Source organism: Pelobates fuscus, chromosome 4 (assembly GCF_036172605.1).
Source record: "Pelobates fuscus isolate aPelFus1 chromosome 4, aPelFus1.pri, whole genome shotgun sequence".
In the NCBI taxonomy this organism is placed as follows: Eukaryota; Metazoa; Chordata; class Amphibia; order Anura; family Pelobatidae; genus Pelobates; species Pelobates fuscus.
In genome coordinates, this window is record NC_086320.1 from 328,710,133 (window position 1) to 328,722,365 (window position 12,233).

A 12,233-nucleotide genomic window follows, 5' to 3' on the forward strand; every position below is an offset into this window, starting at 1 on the left:
TTCTTAAAGAAATCGATGCTTTATATGCTTTGCATTTCCTGGCCTAACTTTTTTAAGGCCTTGATTCTTGTGTATGAATCCCTTTAAGACTTTCTGTGTTAAATGTGGTTTGAGTTGTATGCACAAGTATAAATGTTAATAGACACTGTGACGTAAATAAACCTTTGGAAAATTAGTTTTAATGAGATTTTCCACCAACGGAAAAAAAGATTTACACAAACTCACATTATTTTGTGAGACATATAGTACCAGTTTAATGTTTACCTATAATTGTTCTTGTTATGGGCATTATTGAATACGACAAGTTTTTAGAATGAAAAGTTGTATTTCATAAACCTTGTGCTTTATCTTTAAGAGATTTGGCAAACTGACAAGTTTTTAGAAATGGAACATATTGATTCTTGTTTCTTTAATAAATGACCTCTTACCCGGAGTAAGTGAATATGATGTTTAGACTTAAAGACGCCATCTTGTCCTAAGTTAATGTGATACCAAGTCAGGGCCTTGCTTACATCATGTCCAACCTTAAAGGGAAACTATAGTGCCAGGAAAACAAACCTCTGCTGTAAACTATTATACTGGATTATTACGCTTTCATATGTCTATATTTATTTACATTTTAATAAGAAAAATTAAAATTCAAAACTTTATTGCTTCCAAGACAATCCCTATTTTTTTATTGTATTCTCAATTATGTATATATTTTTAAAAAAGGAGGAACTCTTACTAACTATATAATATTATAGCTAAGATATCTGTGTGGTAAGCCCTGCTAAATTCTATGCTTTAATTAAGACTTTATAGTGCTAAATAGGGCAACCACAACGGTCACATTCTTGCTTTACTTAGTAACACTTAAAGGGACATTATAAACACCAAGAGAACTTTAGCTTAATGATACAATGTTGATCATTCTCCTGCAGTCTTACTGCTCAACTCTGCCATTTAGGAGTTAAATCACTTTGTTTATGCAGCCCTTGTCACACCTTCCCTGCATGTGACCTACACAGTCTCTCTACACATCCCCTGTAGAGAGATCTAATGATTAAACTTAATTTATTGCAAAGTCTTTCATGTATAACTCAATTTCTCCTGCTCTGTTAATAGTCTGTAAGATCATACAGTAGCCTCTTGTGTGTGATTAAAGTTCAATCAACAGAGCATCAGATAAGCGCTCGATAAACACACTGTGCTGTCACATCTGATTGAAAATGAAATAATGTATTGTGCAAATCAAATTTTATTTTCTTTCAATAATGAATATTTTTTTCTGAGTTTGAAATTGTTTCGTTTGAAGGAATATTTCCGACCCCTAGAGCACTTCAACTTTCTGAAATGCTTTAATGTGTGAAGAGTGTATCCTCTGTAATATTTATTTTACAAACAGTACAGATTTTAATAGAAGCTGGTGCTTTTAGAAAATTAACCTTTTTTACACCCCTTTGGTTGTCCATCAGACAACTGGTCTTGTAACTTCCTGGTTCGCTCAGCTCAGTGGAGGTAAACTCAAGATGCAGCAATAGCTCAAAGCACCTGCCTTGAAAAAAATTCTTATTGAGTTGCATTGGAAAGTTTGTGATTGGACAGCCACAGAAAGTCTAGGCTTGGGAAGAAAGGGAGGGCTTAAAAATGCTTCAGACAAGATATCTGCCGCTTTTAGTTATACCCATTATTTAAAAAATGCATAGTTAAATTCATGCATGTTTTTAAGGGGGGTGGGGGGGGGGGATTGTTTTGTTTTTTATTTGAGCAGAGTAATGTCCCTTTATTTACCAGAATGGAGTTTGGTGGTAAATTGTCATAAAACATAGTTTGGTTTGTATACTTTCTCAATCCATTATGTGTTTGAACACTATGACCTGTAGTGAAAATCCCACAAGGAGAGCTTTTGCTGGGCCATTGGATCCAACCTGTCTGGTACAAACAATCATATGTCAAACAAATCACTTCTTCCCTATTCTACTGCTTGCTGAAACTCAAAACCTCCTGACCATATCTACATGATTTATATATAAGCTGCAGTCATGTGAAACACTTTTTTTTTGCCGTCTGTGTTAGAGAACAGGGTTACATGTTTAAAGAATTGGCAACTCACACGGTTATATACTAACAATAAAATTATGGAGAATTGGGAAAAAAAGAATTGAAAATTTCAAGGTGAAGTATCCGAACTGGAACAATAGCATCACAAGAGAATTCTTTTATCTTGACTATTTTAGCCCAAAATTTCCAGTTTGATGGCGAAAATTTCCAGTATTTCTAATTTAAGCCTCGATTTAATATTTTTAGATAAGATTTCCAAATGATTGAACATTTCTGGGTACACTTTTAAAAATGTATTTTATGAAAAAATATATATTTCTTTTTATGTTTGCTTTTTTTTTTATTATATTTTGAAAACATTAGCTGAAAATTGTATCCAAAAATATGAAATCCTTTAAAAAGTGTATCCAAAAATATGAAATTGAGGACTTTAAAAAAATCTGTGAATAAACCTGAAAGTATTTTTTCTCGTTATCTTGGATTGTAGAAATGTTTGAGCTGGGCCCTCCTTTTGTATTTTTCCAATTTTTTTGTTTTATCTGTCAATTAATTGCTGTTATTTATCCCTACTTTATAATTGTAAATCACTGAGGAATAAGCTGGCACTATATAAATTATCATAATAAAAATATAATAGGAGTCACAAATAAATATACACATAGGTACATGCGCAGTGCTTTCACTATACACATTTATCATACTTTCAATATAACCTTTTTCCTTACAACTCCATGCATAAAACACAGAATATACTACAATTTTCCTTAGTATAGCCTAACTAAACAAGCTGCATTTCAACTACTAGATAATGGAAGGCTATAGAGCACCACCATGTGGTCAAATAAGGCAACACTACTCAAGCCAGAAGAGCATAAATAAGGAGTAAAGGCTTAAAGGAACAATCCAAATCCATAAGTGTGCTGAAGTGGTTTTTTTAGGGTTATTCACTAAAGTGAGAATTTTCAGGAATTCAAACTGAATTTCAAATTCAAGGCCAAGACAGCCGAACTGGGAAAATTCTCCCAGTAAGCTATGCTTAATATTAGGGCCTCCACACACGGCTGGGGGTTGGGGGCAGGGCCGTCTTTAAAGGGGGGCAAAAGGGGCAGCTGCCCCGGGCCCAGTTACTCCTGGGGTGCCCAAAGTAGCTGCCCAGTGGAATCCCTGCCAGCATCCAAACCCTGTGTACTGCAGCACCTAATATAATCAGGGGCCCTCAGCCCTTTAAGAGTGCTCTGGCCAGAGCCCCTTCATGTCGCCTGCTGGGAGGAAGTGAGGTGATATCACTTCCTCCCAAGTAACAGAGTTCCGCTGGGGAGGTTGAGGAGGCATATACAGGAGGAGGAAAGGGACTAAGGAAGTCAGACTCCCATCAGCCTTGGCCATCCATCTCACTGGACCTCAGGGAAGCCAACTTTCTGTGCCCAAAAGGTAAGGAGAACAGAGGGTGGCTAAAATATGACGTAAATTTATATATGTGTGTGTGTACCTGGGTTTGAGTCAGTGCATCTGGCTATATGTGTGTGTTTGGCTATATGTGTGTGTTTATCTAACTGTGTGTGTGTATATCTGGCTGTGGATGTCAATGTGTGTGTGTATCTGACTGTGTGTGTGTATATCTGGCTGTGGATGTCAATGTGTGTGTGTATCTGACTGTGTGTATGTCAGTGTGTGTATTTGGATGTGTGTGTACTTGTGTGTCAAAGTGTATGTGTACCTGCGTGTGTATATATATATATATATATATATATATGTGTGTGTGTGTCAGTATGTGTAAATGTATCTATACATATGGCAATGCATTCATCCCAGCATTCCAATGCCAACACTGCACACAGATACGCTAACACTGCACACAAATACACCCAGCGTTCCAACAACATTGCACACAAATACACCACTGCATATGTGTCTGTGTTCCTGTGTGTATCTCAGTGTTTGTATAAGTGTGCATCTGTGTGTATGTGGCAATGCATACATCGCAGCATTCCAATGCCAACACTGCACACAAATACACCCCTGCATGTAAACCTATGTGTCTGTGTGTATCTGAGTGTGTGTACATATCAGTAACAGTGTGTATCTGTGTGGATGTGCCAGTGTGTGTATCTGTGTGTGTGCACCAGTGTCTGTATCAAAGTGTGTGTATCTGTGTGTCAAAGTGTGTATCTGAATGTGTGCATGTGCTAGTGTGTGTTTGTATATGCCAGTGTGTTTGTGTTAGTGTGTATCTGTGTGTTAAGATGTGTGCATGTGTTCAGGTGTGTGCATGTATCAGTGTGTTTATGTGTGTATCTGCGTGTCAATGTGTATGTATATCCAGTGGTGTATCCTGGTTTTGTGCTGCCCTAGACAGGACAAAACTCAGGAGCCCCCCTCCCGCCCGCGCCACCCCCACCCAACCCTTCCCCCGTCCCACCTTCTAAATACACACACACACATTCACTGACAGATACGCATACACTAGCTAAAAGAAACACACACTCGCTAACAGACACACTCACTAACAGACACACACTAACAGACACACACTCACTAGCAGATACACACACACACACTCACACTAACAGACACACACACAGTCTAACAGACACACACACACACACACTAACAGACACACTAACAGACACACACACACCAACAGACACACACACACTAACAGACACACACACACACACACACCAACAGACACACACACACTAACAGACACACACAGACACTCTAACAGACATACACACACACTAACACACACAGACACACCCACAGACATACACACATACTCACTCACATATTTAACACATTTTTTTATTTAAATGTAACCCCCCCAGCCTCCTTACCTTTAGGAATGCTGGGGGGGGTGGGGGGGAGGTATCTTTCTCCCTGGTGGTCCATTGGCTGCTGGGCAGTGCTGGCGGGGCGGCTGGCGAGGGAGCACTTTCTCTGAGCACTCTGCTCAGCTCCCTCACGCGCCTCAGAGTGAGGCTGGGAGCCGGAATATGACGTCATATTCCGGCTCCCAGCCTCACTCTACGGCGGGCGAGGGAGCTGAGCAGACAGCTCAGAGGAAGTGCTTCCTCGCCTGCCGCCCGCCCAGCAGACAGCAGCCTGCACGCCCGACCGGCATGTCGGTTAGCCGCAAGGCAAATGCCTTGTTTGCCTCGCGGCTAAAACGTCCCTGTGTATATCTGTGTTAGTATGTATGTGCATACATCCAGGCAATCAAACACACCGCTGCAAACACAATCATTACATACAAACACACTCCTGACTACAAACTCCAAAATTGTATACAAACAAACCCTTCACTCACCAATACTACACACAAATGTACATCTGCATTTAAAAGACAACACTACATCCAAACACACCCTCGCATGCAATTACAAACTTTACATACAAACACACCACTTTATTAAAACACTAAAATTATATACAAACACCAACTCAATACACAAAAGCACAACTGCATTTAAAATCCAACACTACATACAAACACACACCCCTGCCATCAAACGCAAATACTTCACACAAGTACACCGCTGCATTCCAATGGTAACATTACATACAAATACACCCCTACATGCACACATATACTGTATACAAAAACATGCTTACATTCAAATTCTATCTTTTCTCCACTCTTGCGCTATAGGGGAGCCCCCCAAAACATTCTTGCTCAACAGCTTTCTCTACATTAGTTCAAACTGTAGGTTGGGGTGGAGGCCGTGACTGCATGCCAGGAAGCTGGGGGTTGGGAGTGGGGGGGGAGGGGAGGGCAGGGTACAGTGGGCCCAAGCAAATGCTTGCCCAGGGTCCAATCGATATTAAAGACGGCCCTGGTTGGGGGGCATTAGGTCTTCCCCTCCAATTATTATAATTGGAGCCCCATCCTCTGCCAGTAGGTGGAGACTAGGGGGGGATTATGTCCTCCCCCAATTATTATAATTAGGGCCCCCACCTGCTGTCAATGGATGAGGGCTGGAGGCACACTAGGTGCTCCCCATGATTATTACAATAGCCCCTACCCGCTGACCATGGGTGGGGGCAGGGGTGATATGTCCACACCCTCTGGCCATAGATGGGAACAAAAGGGTGGACAGTAATCTTTTTACTTATTAATTTGTTCAGTTGTCAATGCAAACATACAAGCGATGGGTACAAAATAAATAGTACATGCCACAAAATCATTGACACAAGACGTTTGTAACGGATCACACTGCTGCTGGGGAGGACGGACGACACCTTCCGCTCCCTGGGATACACACTGCCGCTGGGGAGGAAGGATTGCACCTTCAGCTCCCTGGGGTACACACTGCCGCTGGGGAGGAGAAATATCACTTACCTCCCCCTGGTACTCCGGCTGCTGCTGGGGGGGAGGTCGATGCTCTCCACTTTCTGTAACTCCAGCTCTAGTTGGGGATCTGGGCCGGTTGCTCAGCATCCCTGTAGGGCCGGTGGAGAGATCTCGGTCCCATCTCCACCTGCCTGCAGGGGGTCCTCCCAGGACCAGTCTATGAGGTCCTCTACCTCGGGTACCTCTGGTTGCTGTTGGGGAGGGAGACCGGTTGTCTCTTCCTCCAATAACACATTCTGCCGCTGGGGAGTGAGACCGACTGTCTCCCCTCCCTGTAAAACATACTGCCGCTGGGGATCTGGGCCGGGTGCCCAGCATCCCTGTAGGGCCGGTAGAGAGACCTCGGCCCCATCTCCACCGGCCACCTCGGTTTCTTCCTCGTCCCACTCTACCTGTGGCTGGAGTTTCTCCCAACGTGCCCACTGGCCTTCCCTCAACGCCCTGTGTTGAAGGTTCCGGGTCACCATGTCCCACACGAACCGCACGTATTTCTCCTCTGGATTGGGTCCGTAAAACTTCAGGTGTAACCCTACCATCGTGCCAAACTCTAGTACGGAGTAGCTATACGCCATGCTTGCTGTAGCCACTGCTGGTTCCATTATGTTGCTGAAGATAAGGACGCTGCACAACTCCACACGTTACCGGTGTCTCCGAGCTGCTTCTCCTCGCACTAGGACGCCATCCCACCGCTTGCCACCAATGTAACGGATCAACTGGCACCCCGACTGGGTACCTCCGTTGAAAGATGCTCCTAGCGCTTCCAGAGGACTCCAAGCACTCCACCAGACACCATAAGCACCGCAGGCTGCAGCTATCTCCCTTCAGAACGAAGCAGGAACAAGCTCTTACAAGAGCTCAGTGATTATAGCAAGGGAATATGCCTAGCATAGCAATCCCTTGTAGCAGATTCCCCCAATAAGAGACAGGACTCAAGTTGAGGGTAAAAATAGAACTCTCTGGCTGCTAGCTTGCAGCCCTTTTTATTAGGTGCTCCCATGAAGGGGAGGGACACACACAGTAACGTACATTAACCAATCACACAATAGTTACATCCCACACATAGCCCTCCCCTCTACCTGTAAACTAATTATCTGTACACACAGGAAAATACAATTATCATAGGTAGGGAAAATTCAGTTTTTACACAACATTCATAACTCCCAAAATATACATCACATTCGCATAAAAATACATATTCACAATCAATCCATTCAGGGGAATAACATATAAAAAAATGGCATGAATCAGACCAGGGGTTCAAAAGTTAGTAAAAGTATCTTTTGTTCCCCCTGGCTCAAACAGTAAAAGTAAAACATCCCCACAATGCATCCTGGCTTCCTCCCTTCTGCCCTGGAGATAATTGGAGAAGGAATCTAATTATCTCCAAAGACAGAGCCAAACTCCATTACCCACATGGCAGACAAAAAGACAGTAAAAGACATAAAATTACATACTGATACATTTAGTACATAAAACACACATTTCTACATATCCCCAGATAGCTTTGATCTGACTGCACATTATTAGATGAATGGCACTCAGATCACACGAATAAGCCTTTCTGCAGGGAAAATAAACAGTTTAACCTGCAGGGCCATAGTCCAAAGGCAAGTGGCGGGCAAGCAGCCCCCTCCAAGGACAAGTGGCGAGGTCGGTTTCGCCACAACGTTAATAAAAAAAAAAAAAGATAAGTGTGGTAGGCTTCATTTGATAGTCCATGGAGCAGTAGTATGTGCAAACTGACATGTGGTTTATTATGGTAATGCAATTGTAAGATCGGTGAGTGAGTAGTGTACGTACCCAGTAAGTAAAGGAAAATAGAACTTGAATATGATTTAAAAAGAAAAAAAAGAATAACATAATTCTGATAGACAAATCTAGGGCACTACGTTGAAATCATGGCACTAGGTGCTGATGGTAACAAAAATGCTTAGTCAGAATAATTATCTGAAGTTAAATTTATTTTCAAGAGGGCAAGGTCTATCTTTTCCCATGCTAAGTCACAAGCCCTCCAAAATTGGTAATGTGTATGAGCTATTTGTTGAAGAATAGAGCCAATCTCTTTTGAGTCTAATTAACTCTACCCACTCATTCCTGAATTATTAGTATTTTTAGAGCGTCAACAGATTAACAGACACGTAGTTGAAACCAGACAAAATGGATGCACAGGAACAGAGGGCCCTGCTCAATGCACTTACATGTAAGAGAGTGGGGTACAGTGACACAAAAGGTAAGGGTAGGGTAGAAAGTTATGGGTAGAAAAGTAAGGTTGCTAGAATAGTATTTACTTAGGGTTTGAGATAGTTTTTTTTTTTGACAGCTGCAGGAGGGTAATCAGGGTGCAGGGAGGAAAAGCTAATCAATCATTTAATTGATATGCTTTTCTGAAGAAGTGAGTTTTCAATGATTTTTTGAAGGAATGTAGACTGGGTGACAGCATATGGAAAACAGGAACAGTGCAGCCCTAAAGAAATCTTGAATGTGAGCATCAGTATATATCGGCAGATATCAATGGATACATGGGGCTCGTCTTTTTCAACTGAGACCAGAATTATTGGCCCCAGACTGACTGATGCTTTGTTTGCAGAGCTCAAATTGAGAGCTGCAAACAGGCATTTAAATTGGATTTTAATTCCCCCTCGCTAAAATGGAATATGAGCAGGATTAAATCTCTCCGCATACCAGAGAGTCCAAAGTATCCATCGATAGCTGGGGCTCCTTTCTGTGAGCTAGGGCCACTAAGAAATGGACTGATTAATGAGCTTTGTGTAGCACTGAAAGTTAGCGCTGCCTAGATCTCTAACTCAATAGTGAACACTGTAACTGAGCGGTCAAGGCACGGTGATTCTCTCAGTGTATTTGGTGCTTGGGGGGGTCCATGGGTCCTCAAACTCCGCCCCCCCCAGATGTTGCTGAACTACAACTCCCATGACTCTTTGAATTACATAGATAGCCAGAGAATCATGGGAGTTGTAGTTCAGCAACATCTGGGGGGGCCGGAGTTTGAGGACCCATGATCTAAACAGACCCGAGTCTCCCACCATGCAATCTTGAACAGTGCTGGGCGTTGCCAGTTGACCAGCAACAATCGCAATGCATTGGGCATTCAATTTCCAATGTAACATGTACAGATCGGCCTGTTCTACTGAATGTAGCCAGAAGATGGCAGCAACATCCCACTCTCTCTCCATCTTACAATTCCCTTTGCTAATATCCCTTTGGATTAAGAATAGATGAAAGGTTTATGATTATGGATTAAGATTAGGTTTAGAATAAGTATAATGTTTGGATTAGGATTAAGTTTAGGTTTAGAATTTAGTGATAAGGGAACGGATTAAGGTTTGAAATAGGATTAGGGTCAAGAAGGGAATTCCTCTGCTGAAATCAACAATGGAATTTAAGAGAGTCCTAACACTATTAGTCGGGTTCGGATTAGGTTATAATTAAGGTTAGGCATAGGATAGGAGTATGGGCTAGAATTAGGCTGAGGGTGCATGATTAGGATTTGGTTAAGAATTAGAGATTTAGATTGGGATTAGGATTGACACCTTGCAAAGGTATACATATGGGGTATAGTACTAAGCAGATGTTGCAGAGTACAATTAAGATCATTTTAATACAGTGGGGCATGAGATTTTAAAAAATTAGGTGAAAAATACATGTATGTGCAAATTGGAAAATAAAAATGAATACCACAAACCTTGGGGGCGAGGGGGACGATGAAAAAATGTCACCTCAAAATATATCATGTGAGAGTGCCCATGGTGTCCACCTTGTCCAAATGGTATGCATGTATGTAGTAATTTAAATATGAGAGCTACTAGAATTCTCCAAAATGCACAATAGACTCATCTTCAATTTGCCAATTTTTTTTAAATGAGGTGTTACTAGGCAACATTGTAAACAAATACTTTTTTTCTGAAAACACAGCATTTTTATTGCTCAGCCTGCAGGGACATATTTTGGCATCAGAACCACTACATAAAGATGCAGTGGTTCTGGTAACTGTAGTGTTCTGTTAAGCTTGGCCCTTAAGGAATTAAATACACTTATTAAAAATGTGGCCTAATATGCTAATGTTTGCCTTATCAATAATCAAACTAATACATAGTCACTTTTCATGATCAATATCTTCATCAGATAATAGACTAAGTGACAGTAATGTGCAGAATGATAGTCAAACAGGGATCACGAAGTAAAAAGGAGACAAAGGAGTCCTCAATTTGGGTGATTGGGTACACATAGCACATGAATGGAGTACACTTATAAATGGGGCCTTACATGCCCCTATTGTTTCTGGATTAATAAAATGGTCTCTCAGAGACAACAAATTCTAATTTAACTGCATGATAGAGAGGCTGTAGTGGCATGAGGAACAGTGCTTTGGGAACGTGTGCGCAGACTTCATGTACTGCAGGAAGGAAAGCAAATTTACATTTCCAATCTTACTGCATCACAGGAAAGGAAGACATTCTGTCCATATGTTATAGGGGAACTGTTTAATCCTGATGGATATAGAACAGATTATTGGAATAGGATTTTAAGTCCACATTCTGCTTATTATTATGGTAAAAGTTATCCATGTTAATGGTGCACTCGAAGATAAATGAATCATTAAAGATCGGTACAGTGGTGCCTAGAGTCCCTGAGCACCAGCCCTTAGTTTTCAATCAATTTAAAAGCAGGTGGAAAAAAAAAAAAAAAACAACACAGGACTTTCCATGGCACCAGATGTCTCCTACTCCTCGTCTGCAATCATTTTGCAGAATTTATACTTCCACATTGTCAATTTGTCCAACCTGGAAAGCGGTGATTGGCTCAGAGTGCTGGGAGAGGATTGGCTCAGTGCCCTCAGCCAATCATTGAGGAGGGAGAAGTCTTGAGTGCTGCAGAGTGCACAGGTTTTTTTTTTCAAAGCACTAAACCTGGTTGACAGGGCTAAGACACTAAGAAGCCATAACCACAACACTAAGCAGCAGTGGTTATTTTGCATAGAATGCCCTTTAACCCCTTAAGGACACATGACATGTGTGACATGTCATGATTCCCTTTTATTCCAGAAGTTTGGTCCTTAAGGGGTTAATCTGTTTAAAGATGTTAAATTACAGAAGATCACTGTTTGGGGGTTAAGTTACTTTTTTTTTTCTATTCCTCTGTTTGACGATTTTACATTGTATTGTTTTGATTCTGTTAGAGTCTGGTGTTTTGTGTTTGGTTTATCCGTTTTCTCTGTGTGCATTATGCTATACAAGAAATGTGCAGGGATCTATAAAATACACTTAACACTTCCAAGATATGATGTTGGTCGCTCTGTACAAGACAATCAAGTTCTTTCACACCATTTACTGATCACCTAAGTACTGACACCTTGAAACAGAAAAACGGGTGCCAAAACGAGTAAAGCACAGAAACAGTCAGTGATCCGTCAAAAAGAAATACATTTAACACATTTACAAGACTTTGTTTATTCCAGTTTTTGTCTTATCATTAAGTACTACAGTGCAAGTTAGAACTCATTTGGTAAAAGAATCAAAGATTTAGATTCACAGTTTTACTAGATAGACATTAAATTCATAATAATACCAGTCGTTCTACAGTCCTAATACATTCAAACAAACAAAACGTCTGTTTAGAACGGTTACATTTTCCCCAAACAATATTTAACGTCTCCAAATTAAATCGTAGAAAAGTGGTGAACAAGTTTTACTTTAGGCTCACACGGTTTACATGGTCCATTATAAGGGACAAAATACATCTCTCTGGACTGTGGAATGCTATAAACCAGTATTGTAGCAGGTTTTTTTATATATATAATAACTCCATCAGCATGAGCATA